Source organism: Barbus barbus (genome assembly GCF_936440315.1).
Source record: "Barbus barbus genome assembly, chromosome: 26".
In the NCBI taxonomy this organism is placed as follows: Eukaryota; Metazoa; Chordata; class Actinopteri; order Cypriniformes; family Cyprinidae; genus Barbus; species Barbus barbus.
In genome coordinates, this window is record NC_136754.1 from 8,387,340 (window position 1) to 8,407,401 (window position 20,062).

Consider the following 20,062-nt stretch of genomic DNA (forward strand, 5'->3'; position numbering starts at 1 on the left):
GCCAAAACTGCTGTTTGTTCGGTTTTATTTATTTACTTGTTTGTTCTTTTACATGAAAATGAGCGCAATGTATGCAATTCCAAAGCTATTACTTGTTACATTTCAGGACTGTTACAAATCAGTTCACAGCATAATTAAAATGCCCTTGTTGAACTTCTCAGGTTACTCAGTCGATGTATATTGGAGAATATCATTCCAACATTCTGCAAATAAAAACCTTAAGTTGCCACAACAGACTGGCAAGCAGCTGTGCAAACATGATTGCAGAACACCTTGACATAAAGGCTCTTATGTTGTGTATGTGTGTGTGTGTGTGTGTGTGTTTGTGTTGCTTTAATCCATGTAGGAGTGACTAATGACCTGAGTTACTAATATTATGGCTCTTTGTGTTCACATCAGGCAAAGCATTCAAAATCATGTTGCTCCAGGGGAAATGTTTCTAATGACTGTACTGTAAATCACCTTACACGACAAATACATGACTGCTCGCCATTAAGGCACACTGCAAAGTCACTACATTATGCAAAAACACAAGAAGCATATAGAATTTGTTGGTACAATCCACTTATGAGAATATCCAGTATGACAGCTCCTTCTGTAGATCAATAATGAAAATCCATTCAGTTCATAACATCATGAAGCCATTGATTTCCACTTTCTTTTCTCCACAGAAAGGCCTATTTAAAATTAATTTGTAAGGTCGGATACCAGAACGGCCTCTGAAGGTGACAGTCTCGCTAAGCCAGACTATAAGCACATTTTATGAATTGTTCTAAAAATGTGGCCTCAATTCGCCATATAAAAGTTACATGGCGGTATGCCGTTAGAAGGGTGATGATGACCTCAGGGTAATGGGAGATATAAACTGTAACGTCTCTTTGTATTGTGTTGGGAAAAGCAATAGACTTGAGGTGTTTTTGTTTTTGTTTTTGTTTTTTAAAGTTCCTGCCCATTTAATGATCAAATCAGATGTGAGTACCCTACAGATTCCAAAACTAAAAACTGAAAGTAAACTTTCACTTTAAAATATTTTTTAACCTTGTGAAAAATATGACTGTCTGGTCTGCACAGGCTACTTGAGAACAATAATAATAATTCTCGACTGAGAATGTTTTTAATTGTCAATAATCCAATTTATTCTCATTAATTTAAAATAATTATTATCTTTATATATACTGTTAAACTATTTAAATATATTAATAGAAAAAAGTCAAGGCCTGTGCTCTGGCCAGTCGCGCTTTCCAACGGTTTCTTTATCTCGTGGCTGCGTTCACGCGTGCACGTGGTTTTGTTCGCGCTCTTGATTTCCTCACAAAACGTTTAGATATTGATTATTTTCTTCCTTGCCTTGTGTTTGCGTCAACCGTCGGTTCCCATAGTCGTTTGTGAAATCTTATTTCACTTATTATTTTGACCCATTGTTATTTTACACGGAATGGCTGAAAATAGGCTACTTCAGTTTCTCCACGTATCCTCTTTATCATAATTCTGTGTAAGTTTAAATAGTCTCATTCCTCCCGTCATGTTATCTGTTTCGCTTCTCCATTCCCTCTCCATTTGCAGATAAACGCTTCATCATTGTGTCGGCTGGATGACTATCGAGTCCTTATGAAAATGCTAATTTATTTCCCATCAGGAGAATGTGCCGCCGGTGGGATTTCACTGAGATGGAGGGGGATTCCTCTCGTTCATTTGTTACTTTGTTAAAAGTCTTTTGTCATTCAAGACTCCATCATGTTGGGAGCCAGCTGTTTCAGTGAGGTAAGAGCCCTTTCAAATGCACTTTCTTTATGAGAAAAGGCTCGTCTTCAAATAAAATAAGGGGAACTTATTTTTTTTTAAACATCATGTAGAGTTTGTTGTGCTGAGAAACTGAGGATTATCTGTCTGTCTATGCACATTTCTTCTTTGAAAAGATCATGACTTCTGATATTCTGTGAAAAAAGTCTTTAAAAACCATTGTTATTAATATTCATTTTTATTTATCGCCATTCCAACACCCAAGGTAGCTTTAAAAGTCAGGTTTAAGGAATAGAAACATATAAACATATGACAGAACACATACCAAGTGCTGAAAGAAGTAGGCTATACAGAGGTCACATTACAAAGTTAGATTCGAGATACACATATAATACCAACACATAACACATACCAAGAGCTGAACGTAATATAGGCCTACAGATTATGGTGACTGAGTGTTGTCACCTTATGTACAGTGTGAATTATGAGACTTTCAAGGGAAAGTGAGCACAAAAGGCCATTTTATGCTTTCAGAGCTGATTTTCTCTATCTCACCTCATCCCCTGCACATAGGTCGTCTTACAGTGATCTTGGACCAGATGTACCCTGATATAGGCCAGCATAATATAGTACAAACTGATCAATGAGCCATATGAACATATTTGACCTGTAACCATGATTCATTTCGGCTGGCATCGTACCATGTGAGGTGGTTTTACGAGGGGGACATGACATTTTTTGAAGGTCTGTTGTGAGCTCAGCTGTTTTGGGGTCCTTAGGGATGGGGCCAGATGCTGCGCTAAACCTGTTTTAATTTGGATAATTTGATGTTGGTCTCTGTGAGACTGATGGATGCTCTGTCATAAGGGGTGGAGGGAGGCTGCACCATTGTGACAGTGCCCATTTATCTGTCTGCCTGAGCAGACAGACTAGTCACTACCGGTCGGAGTCTCCTTATATTAGGACAGCTGGTGATGCTGTTTCTCTGAGCTTTCATTTGATTTTTTTTACAATTTTCATCTTGGCGTGTTGGTATGTTTCAATGGAGAGAGGAAATTTAAAAATTGAAAACAGCTGAATACATTTTTATTTAATTTATTTTATTGCTAATTTGTCTATTCAGTATTCTTTATTTTTGTTCATTTTAACTCTATCGTAGTTTTACATTTATTTTCATTTAAAAAGATTATTATTATTTTATATATATATATATATATATATATATATATATATAGTTAATTTAAAAATATAAAAAATAAACAAGATTTTATATTTTTATTTTAGTGTTGGAGTTCTAAAAATGTATTTTAGTCATGTGTAATGATAATTATATGTTTCAAAAATAATTTTGGCCTTTCTAATTTAATTTTAATTTTGGAGTAATGAAAATATATTTTAGTTTCAGCTGTGTTTTATTTTAATTTAATTTCAGGTATCAAAAAAATTTCATCTATTTTTTAGTTAATGATTATGTGTGCTGCCAGGCCGTGACTCTAAGGATGATTTTCAATTCTGCTAGACAACGTACATGTTCTTTTTTAATCCATGTCTTTACAATTGTTCCTTTCTTCCTCTCTTTAAGTTGTCAGTTATCCAAGTACTTATTAGCGAACATTCCTCTCTTTATCTCATTCTTTAATTTCATACTGAGGTTTCACACTTGTGCCGATTTCCTTTCAGTTCATTTTTCATTTTCTTTTCCTCTTTCATCCTATTTTACCTTTGGGAGTAATAATATATAATTATATGGACATATTCTGAAAAGAGACTGACAGATGGTCTCTCAATATAAAGTCTCTCCTTTTCTGTCTGTTTCTCTCTCTCTCTCTCTCTCTCTCTCTCTCTCTCTCTCTGGTAGAGTAAAGCAAAGCAGAACGCATAAAAGTGTCTCTGAATTACACACTGGTTGGAAAATGATACTGCTGGCTCTTCTTTCCTTCCGGCAGCGCTAAATATGTCTGAGGTGTAACGGCAGAACAGGATGAGTGAGAGGATGGGTGGTCTTTGTGATGAAAACAAAGCACTCACCGTTCTGCGCTTCTCAGATCATATGTTACGCCATTGTCATACATGTGTTTTACATAGCTGCTTATGTAGTGCCTAACAATGCAGTACACTCTCTCTATTAAACATTTAACCTTGCCAGCCAAAAAGGGCTGGATATTTTTAATTCGGTTCAGTTGTTCCCTCTCTGGTTTTAGCTTTCTGTGCTTTTTCAGCTCTCTGTTTTCCCTCATCAAGCAGGCATAGTTTGAGCTACCGCTGTCAGGCACAGTGGGGGATGCAAGCTCAGCAAGAGTCCACGCCACCACACAGCCCTGAGCACACACACATTCACACTCCAATCCCACCCATCCAGTCTCACAAACAGCACCATTCAACACTCTGCAGCCTCATCCCCTGGGAGCCCAATGCTGACATACATTGTGGTTCTGATGCTCAGAAAGTGCCAGGCACAGAACAGAGCACGCCTGACAGAGCCTGTCCACATCCGACACGACATGGCACAGGCTCCACGAAACTATATTTAAATCACTGTGTTATACACCTTAAAGAGAGCGAACTGCCTCAGGAACAGATCTGATTTGTTGTTTTGTTTGTTTTCTATGTTTTGTGGGTTATTTGTCTTAATTAGAGCATTTTGAATGTGCAGTAATATGAACAATATTTCAGCAAAATTTAATTGCCAATAGTATAACAATTTATTAAGCACTGCTCACACAGAAGTCTTTTTCAGTACAATCAGTTTTCTGTTTTTTGGCACAGAAATTTCGTGTGAACTTTTCTCCCTCGTGCAAAAAACCCCAAACCTGCATTTTTCTGTTGAAATATCTAGATTTTGCCTTAAACTTTTACAGAGCATTGGGTAAATCTGACCACACTTTATTATTTCCTTTACATACTATCTATGAGTCATTGTGGCCTAACCACCATGTAATAATTTTCAGAATTTGAAGTGGTCTTAGATTTTTTTCCTCAGGGTCCAGTTCTAAAGTTATTTAAGGTTTCTTGCAACAGCTGTTGGCTTAGTTTTATAGTGCTTCCACCATGCCATAGGAAGGGCCATATAGGTCGATCAGGGTGGACTGGAAGGTTGGGGTGGTCATTGGTGGCTCAATTGACAAGGTGGGTCAAGCTTGTGATTTCCACCCTATTTGATGGCAATATTTTTGCTACTGTACCTTTTAGGGGTGTTCGATATATTGGTACCATGTGGGTTATCTGCTGATGTTATTATTATTATCTTTTTTTTGGTATCAGTCAATTTTGGATATGTTTTGGCTTATTGTATATTTAATTGTGCATGTTCATTCCCTCATGTTCATTCCAAACAAAAGTTTAAAGTTTTAAAGTTAATCTTTAAAAACACTCATAACATAATTAATGTAATCGTTAGCAAATGTCAAAATAAACATTTATTTTTCACTCTGAGCATTATGATGCCGTGGTGCTTAAATTATTGGCTGATTTTAGTGTTTTATTTTACATTTAATTTTTACAATTTTTTAATTTTTAGTGTTTTATCTGAGAGATTTTCCATGATATGACCCCTTTAGTGCTGTTCATTTATTAAATCTATAAAGGCATACTATTTCCAGATGTGTTCTTATTTACATTTAGATGACAGAGGGATTAGCTTTTAGTGTTGGTGTTCAGATAAATATTGTTTATCATGATGTACGTATTGTAACATTGCAAGTCAGTGTGTTGCTGATAGAAAGGCTAATTTGAGATGTTTTTGTGTTATGGCTGTTAAATGAGGTGTGTCTGTGTGTGTAGACCTATATCATCTATTTTGGGTAAGAGATGTGCTTGTGATGCCTGAGCCTGTGTTCTGTCAAATAAAGACAGCAAAGCTTTAATTTGCTGCAAGGTCATGAGTAGGGGTGGGAGAAAAAAACGATGCATCGCGATTCTCTCTCCAATGATTCTGGATTGATTCTGAGAATTTCAGAATCGATTCTGAGCTTAGTTTTTAACCAGATGACGATGAGTTTGCTTCAGAAACGCCCATATTCTGCTTGCTTCCAATTCCTCCCACACATACACCACTCGAACCTTCTGTAAAATAATCTTTCATAAAGTTCAGAAAGGTTGAAGTGAATTACAACGACATTCACAAGCTTCACTGCACAGGATAATAGTAAAAAAAAACCTGCTGAAAAAAACAATAGAACAATAGAACTCTGCCCAACACACAATAGAAAATGTAATGGATTTAATGTTTATGATGGAAATTGTATTGGTTTTAATGGAAACTATAATGGTGTCTACTGGTATGTGATAGATTCTATTGGTGGGATGTTAAATCCTATTGGATTGCCCAAAAATGCCCAAAACACACTACAAAAAGGAGTTTTGTAATGGTTTTACTGGAAAAAGCTAATGGTTTATAATGGTATTTTAATGGAAACCATTAGAATTTCTGTGATGGTTTCTATTGGGCATCTATTGGTTTTTTTTTAGCAGGGAAAGATGAAGAAAAATCACTCACAGTTCAGATAATCTTAAATACTGAAAGCACTCTTTGTTTGTTTTTTATTATATGTTTCTATGATCCTCTTTATTATTTGCTACTTGCTAGTATGTTTTGGGGTTATAAGCTATTAGTTTAAAATTCTTAACATACAACTGTTTTAATTATTTTTTTATTTGTAATTATTTTAAAAAGTACTTAATTACTTATGTAAGGATATGTAAATGTAAGGATTTTAAAATTCTCAAGTCGGTAAACTAATTAATTAATAAGGGTTGAAAAAAGTAGATCAAGAATCGTTCTGGAATCGGATCGTGACTCCTAGAATCGTAATCAGATCGAATCGTGAGGTGACTAAAGATTCCCACCCCTAGTCACGAGTGATTGCTTGCCTTATTGATGGCTCACTGTTTAGATGTCTTTGAGCATCTTTATATGTGCATGCTTGTCTGTTTGTGTTATTGACTGCTCCAATTTATTTATTTGTAGACAGATCTCAATTTTATATCAGCGAATGAATGTCGTGTGCGTGTTCGAGATTTTGTTGTGCTGTGTAATTGAGTTGCACTTACGTCACTTGTATCCAGCACTGGTGATATCACACACAGCAAGCAGCTGCCCTTAAAATGAGAGGCATTAATCATTAACAATGGCGTGAGCAGAGTTCACTAAACGCAGCACAGCCCCCATCCTCTCATTTATTTATTCATTCATTCATTTTTTTTCAGGTTTGGGGGAACAAAATTGGGTCAAAACCCTTTAACTAGGTCCAAATTCAGAACTGAGGCTCTTATTAGGCCCTCATTCACCTTGCAGACTGGGGTGAATTTGACTCCTAAATCTTTAACGTTTTGTGTGAGAGTAAGAAGGATTACAACCTTTTCTCCCAATTAGGAACACAAAAATAGATGTGAGACAAGGGTTCAAAAAAGAAGGAAGATATTGAGTTATCATGTTATCTGAAATGAACCAGGATCTTAAGAACAATGTACAAATGTCTGGCTCTCATCTCTGTAGCCTGTCTATGTGTGTGTGTTCATTCAGATGCACCTGCAGCTGATAATTTGTGGTAAATAAACTGTTGCAATTCAGATTCAAGTTATTTTCATAATAAATCATATGCTAAATTAAACTTGGAACAGGTTCAGTGGAAGTCACGGCACAGATACAAAGATTATACACACACACTAATGCATGTCAGCACACACATCTCTTCCCTCTGATGTTTGTAGATATAATTCTATCTATAGTTATGTTTGTTTTCTATCTGCCTATCCATCTGTCCATCTATCCATTCCATCCATCCCATTCAGATCTGACTTTGGAATTGATACATTTTGTCATCATTTACTCCCCTCATGTCATTCAAATCCTATAGGACTTTCTATCTTTACAATATAGCTACATGTAAAAATATATATATATATATATATATATATATATATATATATATATATATATTTTGAGAAAGCACTACAGGTTTGGGAGGGCTTTGAGGGTGAGAAAATGTTGGCAGAATTTTTTATTTTTTATGGAATATCCCTTTAACCTTAACTTTTTGATGGCGTCATTCAATGGTTTCCCGCACACAGAAAATGAGAGGATGAGAGAACGATCACAGCATTTGTTTGCGCCGATAGCTTTGCTGAATCTCGGCTTACAGTCCACCTCATATGTCTCTGACTAATTCAGGCAGTACCTATTGATTTCAGGCTGGGTCACCTTTAGCAACACGCTACTGTGCTTCAGGGAAGAGAGAGCGAGAGAAGATAGCTGTCAGTTTGTGTGAAGATCAAGCAAGTAAAAGAGATTGAGAAGAGCTTGAGATAGGGATATGGAGAGAGAATGTAAAAGCTATCGAAAGAAAGGTAAAAGCAGGATTTCACAGTCTGTTCCCTCTACATACAAACATTTCCTGTTGCTTTCAGTCACTGAATTAATTTGAATTAAGTATTCATGTTCCTATGAGTTAAACAATTCACATAGTGCTCATTAAAAAAACACAAGACTCAAGTCAGTAGAGTTCAAGTCAAGACTAAACTACTATGCTATGCTCGTAGCAGGTGAGAACAAACAGGAACAGTACTATCCACTCTCTCAAAGGAAAATTGTCATGCTGTGTCATTTCATTGCTGAATAACCCTCTTCAAGTCCTTTTCACCTGCAGAGGATGTGGAAATGACTTGGGGAATGGTCTTCAAATGGTTCTCTGCTAGTCCACCTGCTAGTTCATGCGTAATACGTTATCTTAGCTATTATGGTCATGCATTTACAGTTCTCAGGAAGGTGTTATTTGATGCATGCAACAATGTGATAAACCCATACTTGAGAAATAACAGGATACTTGGAATGACGTAATGTAATTTAAAAAGGTTACAGTATTCCGTTACAGATTGAAAAAAGATTCAATCAGGTTACCTGTACATTTCATGAAAATGGGAATTGCTATAGGAAAGAAATGAAGTGCTCTCATGAGTGTAGGAGCTTGCCAAATGTGACATGCTGCATAGGCAGCACTTTTGTTAATTGTTCCCCACTTTTCCATCAATGAACAAGGATTTACACACTAACCTTTATGCCTGCAGTGCTCTTTGAAATGACTTGTGACTTGGCAGGTATTGATTTCTAATATTTGAGTTTAATGTATAGCTTCAAGTAAGCCCTTCATATGATTTTTTTCTCACAAAGTATACATGCCAGCATGCCGACACTAGTGTTTACATGCACGATTATACGTTGCTTATCCATAATAGCCCAACAATGTGTCATGTACAGTAAACATATTGTTGATGTCAAAACCAAGAAAACCCTAGACAATTTCATAATCTTATGTAAACTGTTGTCTGGATTACAATGAGCTGATTTTTGATAGACAATAAGTGTGTTTACACGTACAACAAAACACTGATGACTAAGGAGTGTTTGCGATTAAGAAAATTATATACCTTGTAAAATTCGTCTTGCCTTAAAGTAAGCCATAATTAAATTAAAAGTAGGTGAATTATGTTAATTTCATATTTGAATTTGGGTACTTACATATTTACAGAGTGATTATTAATAACTCTGAAAAATGGCTTTGAAACAGTTTTCATTCAGTAATTGCTAGTAAATTTTACAAATAAATTCAAAGAAATTACATTAAACATAATTAAATGTAACATTTTGAAGAAGAAAAGCTGAAATAGTAGTTTGTAAAACATAATCGGTTTTATTTTTATTTTTTTAAGTATTTTTATAGGGTAGTAATATAATACTGTAATGGACTCCTGTTCAAATGTGTAAGATTTTTTAAATGATTAAATTTATTTTTTTTTTTTTAGCAAAGCTGAATTTTCAGCAGCCATTACGTCAGTCTTTAGTGTCACATGAGTTTTCCGAAATCATTCTAAAATGCTGATTTGGGGCTCAGTAAACATTTATTATCAGTGTTGAAAAATTAGTGCTGCTTAATATATTTTTGTAGAAATCAAATAATTTTATTTGTAGTTTTTTTTTTTTTTTTTTTAAATGGAAAGTTGTGATCAATTTAATGCATCCTTGCTGAATAAAAGTAGTCACATAAATACTGACTCCAAATTTCTGAACAGTAGCATACATTTTTAAAGTAACCCGTCCTCATGAGTAAACTTAAAAATCTGAACCAAATGTCCTTTAGTGCTAAATTTCTGTTGCATTTTACAAGCCTGTGACACTTTGACAGAGCTTACTTATATTTCAGCATTATACTGCGTTTGACACCTCTTGAGTATACAGTGCACAGCAAAATAGGAAGCTCTTACAATGAGACGACACGAGGTTCGAAACACAGCGATCAAGCTTCCACAAAACCTGCATTTTTATCCGAGCCGTACTATCAGAGGAGTCATCAGCACTCCTATGCCGTTGACCGTACCCCGTGACCTAGTTTGCGCAGTGCTCGTCATTGGTAAATTCAGGTAGAGCAGACGATGCACAAACCCCCAGTGCTCCACACACCAGGGGCCTGGAAGTGCCGAGCGCTGTTGCAGAGCCCCTTGGGAAATTTAGCAGTGAACTGACAGACCTGTTCAGCGGGCCAGTGCTGCCATTGTGAGGCGACATGAGACGTCTGTTGTGATCTTATTATATCTAGCTCTTTTTTTGGCCTACTTTTTCGCCTCTGGTCTTAAAACTTTTCCCTCACTGCTGTCTCCACCACACTTATCTTTCTATATCATGGAAGCCATTCTCGCAGTGCATGGTGCTACTATCTTTCCATGCCATCATTTTACAGTTGTCATGGAAACATAAAAGAGTCTTTGCGCAAAGGTTTCAGGGTCATGATGGAAACGAGACCCTTTATTTCCCTTTCTTTCTCTTCAGTGTGAAATTTTGAATGATTTTTAGATATTTGAAATAGGGCTGCAACAACTAATCGATAAAATCGATTATTATCGATTATGAAAATCATCGACAACGATTCTCATTATCGATTAATCGGGTCTGCCCACAGTGCACGTCCAACTTCAGCTGGTTAGTCAAATTACGGCACTGAATAATGCATTTCTATGGACAAAATGCATCTAAAAATAGTGGAGGAAACAGAATGAGATTCTGCCGGAGAAGCACGTGATCCAAGCTGCCCAAAACATGATAATTCTTTATTTTAAGCTTTAAGTTAATGCATAAGAGTAATGGCTTGCCCTGTCAGGCGCTTTGACAGATGCGTGTGCGTCCTCAGCGCAAAAACGTTCAGTTTACGGTCATATCCTTATCTATAAATGCCACAAATTCACGCGAGCATTTCCATTTTTGCATAAAGGTCCGTCCTGACAGTCTGTGTTAAGTTTAAAATACCGAATGAGCGCCGGCGCGGCGGGCGCGCACACAAATTCACAAATTCACGCGAGCATTTCCATTTTTGCATAAAGGTCCGTCCTGACAGTCTGTGTTAAGTTTAAAATACCGAATGAGCGCCGGCGCGGCGGGCGTCAGACGGACAGAACACAGTAGAGAGGGAGACAATTAATAGGATTTTCAGCGCAAACATATCCACTGTGCTGAATTATCTGTTGTTGAAAGTTAATTTAAGGTTTAAAATAAATAAAAATATTTTATGAGAGTAGGAACTTTAAAGGGATAACAGCGTGTAATTGTCTGTCTGAATATAAACATGAGACGCTCCATAACGGCCTTTTACAGGATAAAGAAATGACGAGGTGACTGTGATCAAAGTAGTTCCTGCAGAACATTACTCTTACCTGTTGGTTAACACTGAGTTTGTGTTTTTATTCGTCTTTATTATTATCTTTATTATTTTAATTTTTAATAGAGGTTTAAACTATATTCAATTTTTACAATGCTTAACAAATTTATGTAAGTTTTTTAACAATGTGTTTATGTAAGGTTTGTGCCACTGCTGCTCTAAAGTAACAGTATTGGTGATAACCAAAATCATTTTTCGGCTTTCTGTACTGGTTAGTACTCCAATATGTGTAAGCTCTTTAGTAACAGTAGTAGGCTATTTTTAATGCTATAATATCATTATGAAAGAAAACCAGAGCACTTATTTTTTCTTGTATTTTTTATTTGAGTATTTTTTTTTCGCGATACCCAATTGCAGTCAAAAAGTACATAAACAATACCAGCAAGAATGCAAGCTGTTATGAGGCCATTTTTTATTATTATGTCTAATAAATGACAATAACATTTTTAAATTTAAACACATTTTTGACAAATTTCTAAAATATGTTTTCTCTTTATTATGATAAGTGGTCTAATAAATTAAGCACTGTATGTTTTCATAGCATTCAGTTGTCACGTTTGTTTGAAGGACATTGGGCAGAATGTGGAATAGTGTTTTTTTTGGTCAATATTTGTTTAATCCGATTAATCGATTAATCGAAAGAATAATCGGCCAACTAATCGATTATCAAAATAATCGTTAGTTGCAGCCCTAATTTGAAATTTGATATTGATTAGCCCTAACTTATGAGCCTAATGAATTTGTTTTGTTACCTGCACACACATTTCCTTGCAAATTCCCATTTGATTTACAAAACAAATTATAGATGAATAGCTCGATAACATATCAAGGTCAATTACATTAAAATTAAGCCATAAAATTATGTGGAGCCATCTCATATTGATGCTTTTACCTTCACATAGATTTATAATATGCTCCGTTTTATGAATGTACAAAGTAGCTGTCACACTAGATCAGAAACAGTCATGGGTACAACAGTAATAGTAGCAGTTGCACTTTAAATTCTGTCCTTTCCACTGCTAAAAAAGCTTCATAATATTAAATATTATATTTCCATTTAGTCTGAGGCAAATTTCAGTACCTTATTGAAATCACAAAATGAAAAGCAGCCAAATACAGCTCTGTTACTAATCATTACACATCTTCTGACAAAGACATACAATTGTATTTATTTTAGTTAAAAAGGAGTGTTATTTTAGTGTTAGTATTAGATAACAATATAGTATTCATATTTGGGATTAGTGTTTATATGTTCAATTTTCATTTTAATTGTGTTAATTGTATGTGCTTTTAATATTTGTATAATTTTTTTAAGATTTTAGTTTAGTTTTGGTTTTAGCAGATTAACTTATCTTATTTTAATTTTAGTTGTCAAAGCAAAATGTCTTATGTTCTTAATTTTTTTATGCTATCTTTTGTAAATTGAAGTTTTCCACCTAATATTTGTGTTTTGGTAACACTTTAGAATAGGAAACACATATTCACTATCAACTAAGAGTTTTCCCTGAACAAACTCCTCCTTATTAATAGTTAATAAAGTAGTTATTAAGTTTACTGTAGGTATGGGGTAGGATTAAGGGATCTAAAATATGATCATGTAAAATAAGGCATTACTATGTGCTTTATAAGTACTAATAAAAAGCTAATATACTAGTAATATGCATGCTAATAAGCAATTAGGTAATAGAGAGTACTGGTCCTTATAATGAAGCATTACCTGTGTTATTTCAGTAAATGAAAATGTTTATTAGTTTTAGTTAACAATAACACTAATTTGTCAGCATCAATCTCACTTCCTCCCAGAAGACAATTATATTTTTAAGAAGTATCAGCTTATGCTCATACACCACTGAAACCTTATTTTCCCCCCTGGTGCAAATGCTAAAATTTCTGCATAAATGTTTTCTCTTCATTTTTTCGACCTGACCTGCATGAAGAAGGCGTGTGACCTTTGGTGATCTCTGATCCGTGTTTGTTTGTTAACATGTGCATTCCTTTAACCTTGATGGAGTACGTGTCTTGCTCAGACACAGCAGACGCTCCAGCCATGCTGTTTGGAGTGACAATCACCTTCCATCCATTCCCAGATGCACGTTCATTCACACAGTCAATGAAAGCGACATTGATTATTGACAGAAAAGGTTGACCGTGACAAGCTCAGTCTATAATCAGGCCTTTTGTGCTTCACTGTGTCCAATAAGCATGCAAGTGTGTATTCATTGATCAGCCCTTATTATGTTTTTGCGCATCATTAGCATTTTGGCCTTTTCATCTGAATCTTTTTGAATAACATTTGATCTCCATGCTGGCTGTACATTTTTCCAGTGTTTTTTATTTATTTATTTATTTTCTTTTTAAAGGAGAAAAGAATTAAGGTGTTCTGAAGGAGTTAGAAAGATCATTCCACCATCGAGGTATGCTTTTGTGTTTTGGTACCATGAGGTTGATGGATTTCTGGAGGGAATGCAGATTTTCAGAAGAACATTTATTCTTATTAGTAAGAGGTGAAAACCTGAAGTAAATGTTTGCACGTGGCCTCTCAAAAAAGGAATGACTTCTGATTTATTCTTTTATAATTAATGAAATACAGCTGGGTGGAACTTGATAACCGATCAGAATTGAATACTCTTGAGTTTATTTATCTTGTGTTTAGAGTAATATTTTGGAGGCAGTTTGGCCCTCCCGTGTTTGTGGAGACCCTTAAGTATGTCCCTTTGTGCCCTTTGAGGAGCGTTGCTTTATAAAAGCCAGATGAGACCAAATGAGGCCATGTTACCCTCAGAATGGTCGCTTGTAGCGTAAGCTGAACATATCGGGCACCTTTTGATTATATTGACCTGGAGCAGCGCAATAAATAATGCAAAGGGCTCTAAGAATGTCCAACAGCGATCACACACACACACTCATTCGTAAGAGAGCAAGAGGAGAGGAAACTACACCTTCTGCATATGCATATACCATTGCAAACAAATGTGAGCTCTCTCTTACATGCCGACACACACTCCGTACTTGTTTCCCTTGGAGATGCTGTGGTCGGAAAGTGGATCCGCAGGCCCTCGTCTGCTGGCCGGGCAGGTAACAGGAGACCTTGTGTCTCTGAATATTTCAGAGAGAGAAGTAGCAGCAGATAGAATTAACAAATCAGCCATCCCATCCACTACTCTCTGTATTTCAGGGCCCAGGGTTGAATTACAAGGGCCCGACACTCACAACACATGCCGGCTATTTGGCTTAAACAGAACAGAGCCTTTGTGGTGATAACACTAAAAGAAAGGAGAGTGGAATAACACAAACACACACATTCTGCCAATTAGCCAGATTCTGTTTAGTGGTCTGATAAGCCCTTAACAATGCCTAACTGGAACAGAAGAAAATACATTTAAAATATAGTAAAAAAAAAAAAAAAAAAAAAAAAAAAATATATATATATATATATATATATAATGAAATATTATTACAATTTAACTTTTAACAAAATAACTTTTCTATTTTAATATATTAAAAAATATAATTTATTTCTGTGATAGCAAAGTTGAATTTTCAGCAGCCATTATTTCAGTCTTCAGTGTCACATGATCCTTCAGAAATCATTCTAATATGCTGATTTCTTCTCATTATCAATGTTGAAAATAGTTGTGCTGCTTAATATTTTCTTATGGAAGCCATGATGCATTTTTTAGGATTCTTTGATCAACGGAAAGTTCAAAAGAGAAGCATTTATTTCAAATTTAAAAAACAACCATTTAGTGCATCCTTGAATTAACTATTTTATTGTATTTTTTAATTGCTGACTTCAATTTATATATATATATATATATTCTTTTTTTACAGGAGTGTGTACTTATAATTAATTCAGTTCTACAAAAAGTATTTAAAAATGGTACACATTTTGTAAATGAGAGGTTTGATGAGGCTGCTACTTATATGGCAGTGATGGTTCATTAGGTTTAGGAAGAAAAGTGACTGAATTCACTCAATAAAAAAAGCTAAGAAAACACATTGCTCTGCTCATGATTGGCAGTTGATTGGCCAAAATGATGGCTAATAGCATCTCCCAGAACTGTCTGGCACATTCTCACTCCAGACATCTGCCCCTGAACACGAATTTCGACAAAATGTTTGCATGTTCTGCATACTCAGTCTAATGTGTCTAAAGTATTTTATTATGTTTATAAATACAAGACCCACAGTGAATTCCCTAGTGGCCACTGCTTCCATTTCTATTTCTAATTTACAGCAATTTGCCTGAAAGTTGTTTTTGTTCTCTTGAATACATGAGATGGAAGTGCTGCTTTATTTGCTAATTGTTTTTGTGATATTCCCTTTATTCGCATAAATTAAATGTGCAGCTTTGATGGAAAGAGCAGCTGTTACTGTATAGCAATCTCATCCATTCCACTTGAGTGCGTGTGGGGCTTTGTAAGTTTTATCCTCATAATTAACCCGAATGTGTGTTTGTTGAGGTATTAGGGCCAGTGGAGGTGGAAATGGGACAGGGTGGATCATCTTATTGTGGGTGGTTTTAGGGTTACACACAGATTAACAGCTGCCATGGGGGTCACAATGGTCATTGGGGGGAAAAGAGATGAACGAGAAGCCATTAAGCTGATTAAACCCTGACCTCACAAACAGTCACGGAGACAGAGACCCCCACTGTCACTGTTGTGGACCTCAGTAAGAGACAAGGGCATTATGTCACACAAAGACACTTAGATTAGACAGGACATGACCTCAAATGAAAGGGCATGGAGGAAATGCTGTAAACTCTAAGATTCTCTACACAGGTTGTGACTTTTGATTCATCACAGTGAATTGAATCTTCTGAATCAGTTCACAAAGAAGATTTGTTCACATTTATTCACATTTATTCATAGTAACTCTTTTTCCACACAGCTGATTTATTCAAAACATGTTTGTGGCTCTTTTTATTTTACAAATCTGTGTCTTCAAGTCTACTAATGGACTTCTGAAAGAGTGTTTTTAGTATATTAGCATTCTCACAACAAAGCAGATCTGTAATTTCTTCCCTCCATTAACTGCTAGGCATGACATTTATCATGCTACAAGAAAAAAAAAACCCCATAATGCTAGCTTAAATATTAGCTGTTTCAATTATGTCCTTTCGTCATTTAACATAATTGAGTGGGTCATCAATCAGTTTTACATATTCATACTTCTTCTGCCGCCTTTGTCTCCTTGTAGTGAACAAGACTGAACGAACAACATACCCCCTCCTGTTCAGTCCAGCAGTGAGTTTTTGTTCATTAAAAAGATGATTGATTCATTGAGATGTCATAGTTATTGTGTTCACAAAAAAAATTACTCCAGTCTTCAGTGTCACATGATTTTTCAGAAATTATTTTAATATGCTGATTGTCGCTCAATGATTTTTTGCAAAACTGATCAATTTTATTCAAAATTCCTATATGAATAACTAATAAGAAAACATTTATTTGAAATAGAAATATAACAACATAAAGTGTATCTCAACTAAATATACCACTGAGACTCATAAATATCTCATTCTGGCATCATTTGAAGGCTGTATGAGACCTCAGATGGTAGAGGTGGGAAATTGAAATTGAATACACTCAGAAAGGATGGAAGCTGTAACTGAAATGGAAGATTAAAGTGAGGCTGAAATAAAAGGAACAGAGGAAGGAGATTGAAAGATTTTGGCAGGGAGGAAGGTTGTCGTGCCAAATGTATCATTTATTTTATCCCCCATCCTTCCATCTAAGCTCTGCGCCACTTCTCCACCACTTAAGGCATTGATTCTTTTCCCTTCCCAAATTTATAGCCTGATTCTGTACTCTGCACATTCAGACGTCATCTTGATGAGAAGCTGCAGAATCATCACTGCCGGATCGAAGCTAAGAGAGACATCAAATGGAGCATTGACGCTTGTTGCCAGATCTCTAGACCGGTGTCTGTATGAGCAGTGTTTAAATGAGCTTGTTTCTCGCAACTGGAAGGTGATGTCATGTGTTTTAGTGATGTCTGTGGTTTGAGTTTGTCTGTCGCATTGGTTTCTGTGATTGTGTCCTGAGTGGTTTTTATTTGGAATTTCCTGTTTTTGTTGTCTGGAGTGTGTGTTTTGAAGTCTGTTTTTAGGTACATGTTTTGTATGGTGGTTTGTCTTGTTGTCTAACTATGGTGTGTATGTTTATCCTGTCTGATTTTTTTGCTTTGCCCAAAGACACTCCTTTTTTTGTGGACAAATGTGCAAATCTTTATGTCTGTATCTGTAGGATTTCTGGGAAATCGGGAAATACAACCTCTACACAGACGGCCAGTATGAGATCCAGTTCAATATAAAAGATTTCAGTAAGGGTTTTCATATTAAAATAGTTTTTGTGTGTGTGTGCAAAGTGGTTCTATGACATGAAAGAACTTTGAAAGAACGGTAACACTTTATTTCAATAGTCCACTTTAGACATTCTACTAACATTAAGTAACTTTGCAACTACATGTCAACTAGCAGTCATTAGAGTATTAGTAGACTGTGTGTTTAATATCTAATACTTTATTTTTATGGGTTCACAACATACAATATACTAACTATCAGAAACTTTGCAAGTATACGTCAACTTATTCTACTAACGCTAAATCTACCCTAACAGTGTACTCTGAGAGTTAGTAGACATGTAGTTGCAATTTAATGAGAATTAGTTGACATGTAGCTAAAATGTTACTTATAGTTAGTAGCATGTCTAAAGTGGACTATTGAAATAAAGTGTAACCGAAAGAACAAGTTAGGTTTAATATAAAATAGTTGTTTCATGAACAAATCTGGGGTTTTTTAAGTGATTGAATCATGAATCTTTTTCATGCAAATATGTAAAAATAATGAAATGAAAAGAATGAAATCAGAATCAGAATGAGCTTTATTGGCCAAGTATGTTTACACATACAAGGAATTTGTTATAGTGACAGAAGCTCCACAGTGCAACAGAAGGACAGTAACAGGACAGGACACAGGTAATAAAACAAAATAACAAGAAATAGCCAATAACCAATGTACAAAGCAGCAAAAAAAAAAAAAAAACACAATATATAATATATAATATAGGCGACTATGTATGTAACTGTAAATGTAAATTATGCAAAAATATTGAGACTTATAGACTAGTCAACATTTGAAGTGGATAAAAACCTTTCCTCAAAGTTGTACTAAAACCTAAAACCAAAATGCCTTTTTGTCTTAGGACAACTTTGATGAAAGTTTTGATCCTCTTCAAATGTTGAGTAAAATTATTATTGGCTATCATTGTTGTCTTTTTCTGATAAATGTCATGCCCAGCAGTAGACAAGATTAAAAAAGTGTGTGTGTGTGTATATACATGTCCTTCTCAAAAAATTAGCATATTGTGATAAAGTTCATTATTTTCTGTAATGTACTGATAAACATTAGACTTTCATATATTTTAGATTCATTACAACACAACTGAAGTAGTTCAAGCCTTTTATTGTTTTAATATTGATGATTTTGGCATAAACCCAAAATTCCTATCTCAAAAAATTAGCATATTTCATCCGACCAATAAAGGAAAAGTGTTTTTAATACAAAAAAAAAAAAGTCAACCTTCAAATAATTATGTTCAGTTATGCACTCAATACTTGGTCGGGAATCCTTTTGCAGAAATGACTGCTTCAATGCGGCGTGGCATGGAGGCAATCAGCCTGTGGCACTGCTGAGGTGTTATGGAGGCCCAGGATGCTTCGATAGCGGCCTTAAGCTCATCCAGAGTGTTGGGTCTTGCGTCTCTCAACTTTCTCTTCACAATATCCCACAGATTCTCTATGGGGTTCAGGTCAGGAGAGTTGGCAGGCCAATTGAGCACAGTAATACCATGGTCAGTAAACCATTTACCAGTGGTTTTGGCACTGTGAGCAGGTGCCAGGTCGTGCTGAAAAATGAAATCTTCATCTCCATAAAGCTTTACAGCAGATGGAAGCATGAAGTGCTCCAAAATCTCCTGATAGCTAGCTGCATTGACCCTGCCCTTGATAAAACACAGTGGACCAACACCAGCATCACTGACTGTGGGTACTTGACACTGGACTTGAGGCATTTTGGCATTTCCCTCTCCCCAGTCTTCCTCCAGACTCTGGCACCTTGATTTCCGAATGACATGCAAAATTTGCTTTCATCCGAAAAAAGTACTTTGGACCACTGAGCAACAGTCCAGTGCTGCTTCTCTGTAGCCCAGGTCAGGCGCTTCTGCCGCTGTTTCTGGTTCAAAAGTGGCTTGACCTGGGGAATGCGGCACCTGTAGCCCATTTCCTGCACACGCCTGTACACGGTGGCTCTGGATGTTTCTACTCCAGACTCAGTCCACTGCTTCCACAGGTCCCCCAAGGTCTGGAATCGGTCCTTCTCCACAATCTTCCTCAGGGTCCGGTCACCTCTTCTCGTTGTGCTGCGTTTTCTGCCACACTTTTTCCTTCCCACAGACTTCCCACTGAGGTGCCTTGATACAGCACTCTGGAAACAGCCTATTCGTTCAGAAATTTCTTTCTGTGTCTTACCCTCTTGCTTGAGGGTGTCAATGATGGCCTTCTGGACAGCAGTCAGGTCAGCAGTCTTACCCATGATTGCGGTTTTGAGTAATGAACCA

General features: G+C 36.0%; 1 protein-coding gene across 1 annotated transcript in view; it reads left to right on the forward strand.

The window, feature by feature from the left end:
• Window positions 1–1,250: 1,250 nt before the first annotated feature.
• spsb4a (splA/ryanodine receptor domain and SOCS box containing 4a) overlaps window positions 1,251–20,062 on the forward strand; it is a 71,642-nt gene continuing 52,830 nt past the window's right edge. The window contains exons 1-2 of the mRNA XM_079378761.1: window positions 1,251–1,492; window positions 1,637–1,761. The gene's annotated coding sequence lies outside the window, so the exon portion shown is untranslated. The remainder of the gene's footprint in view (window positions 1,493–1,636; window positions 1,762–20,062) is intronic.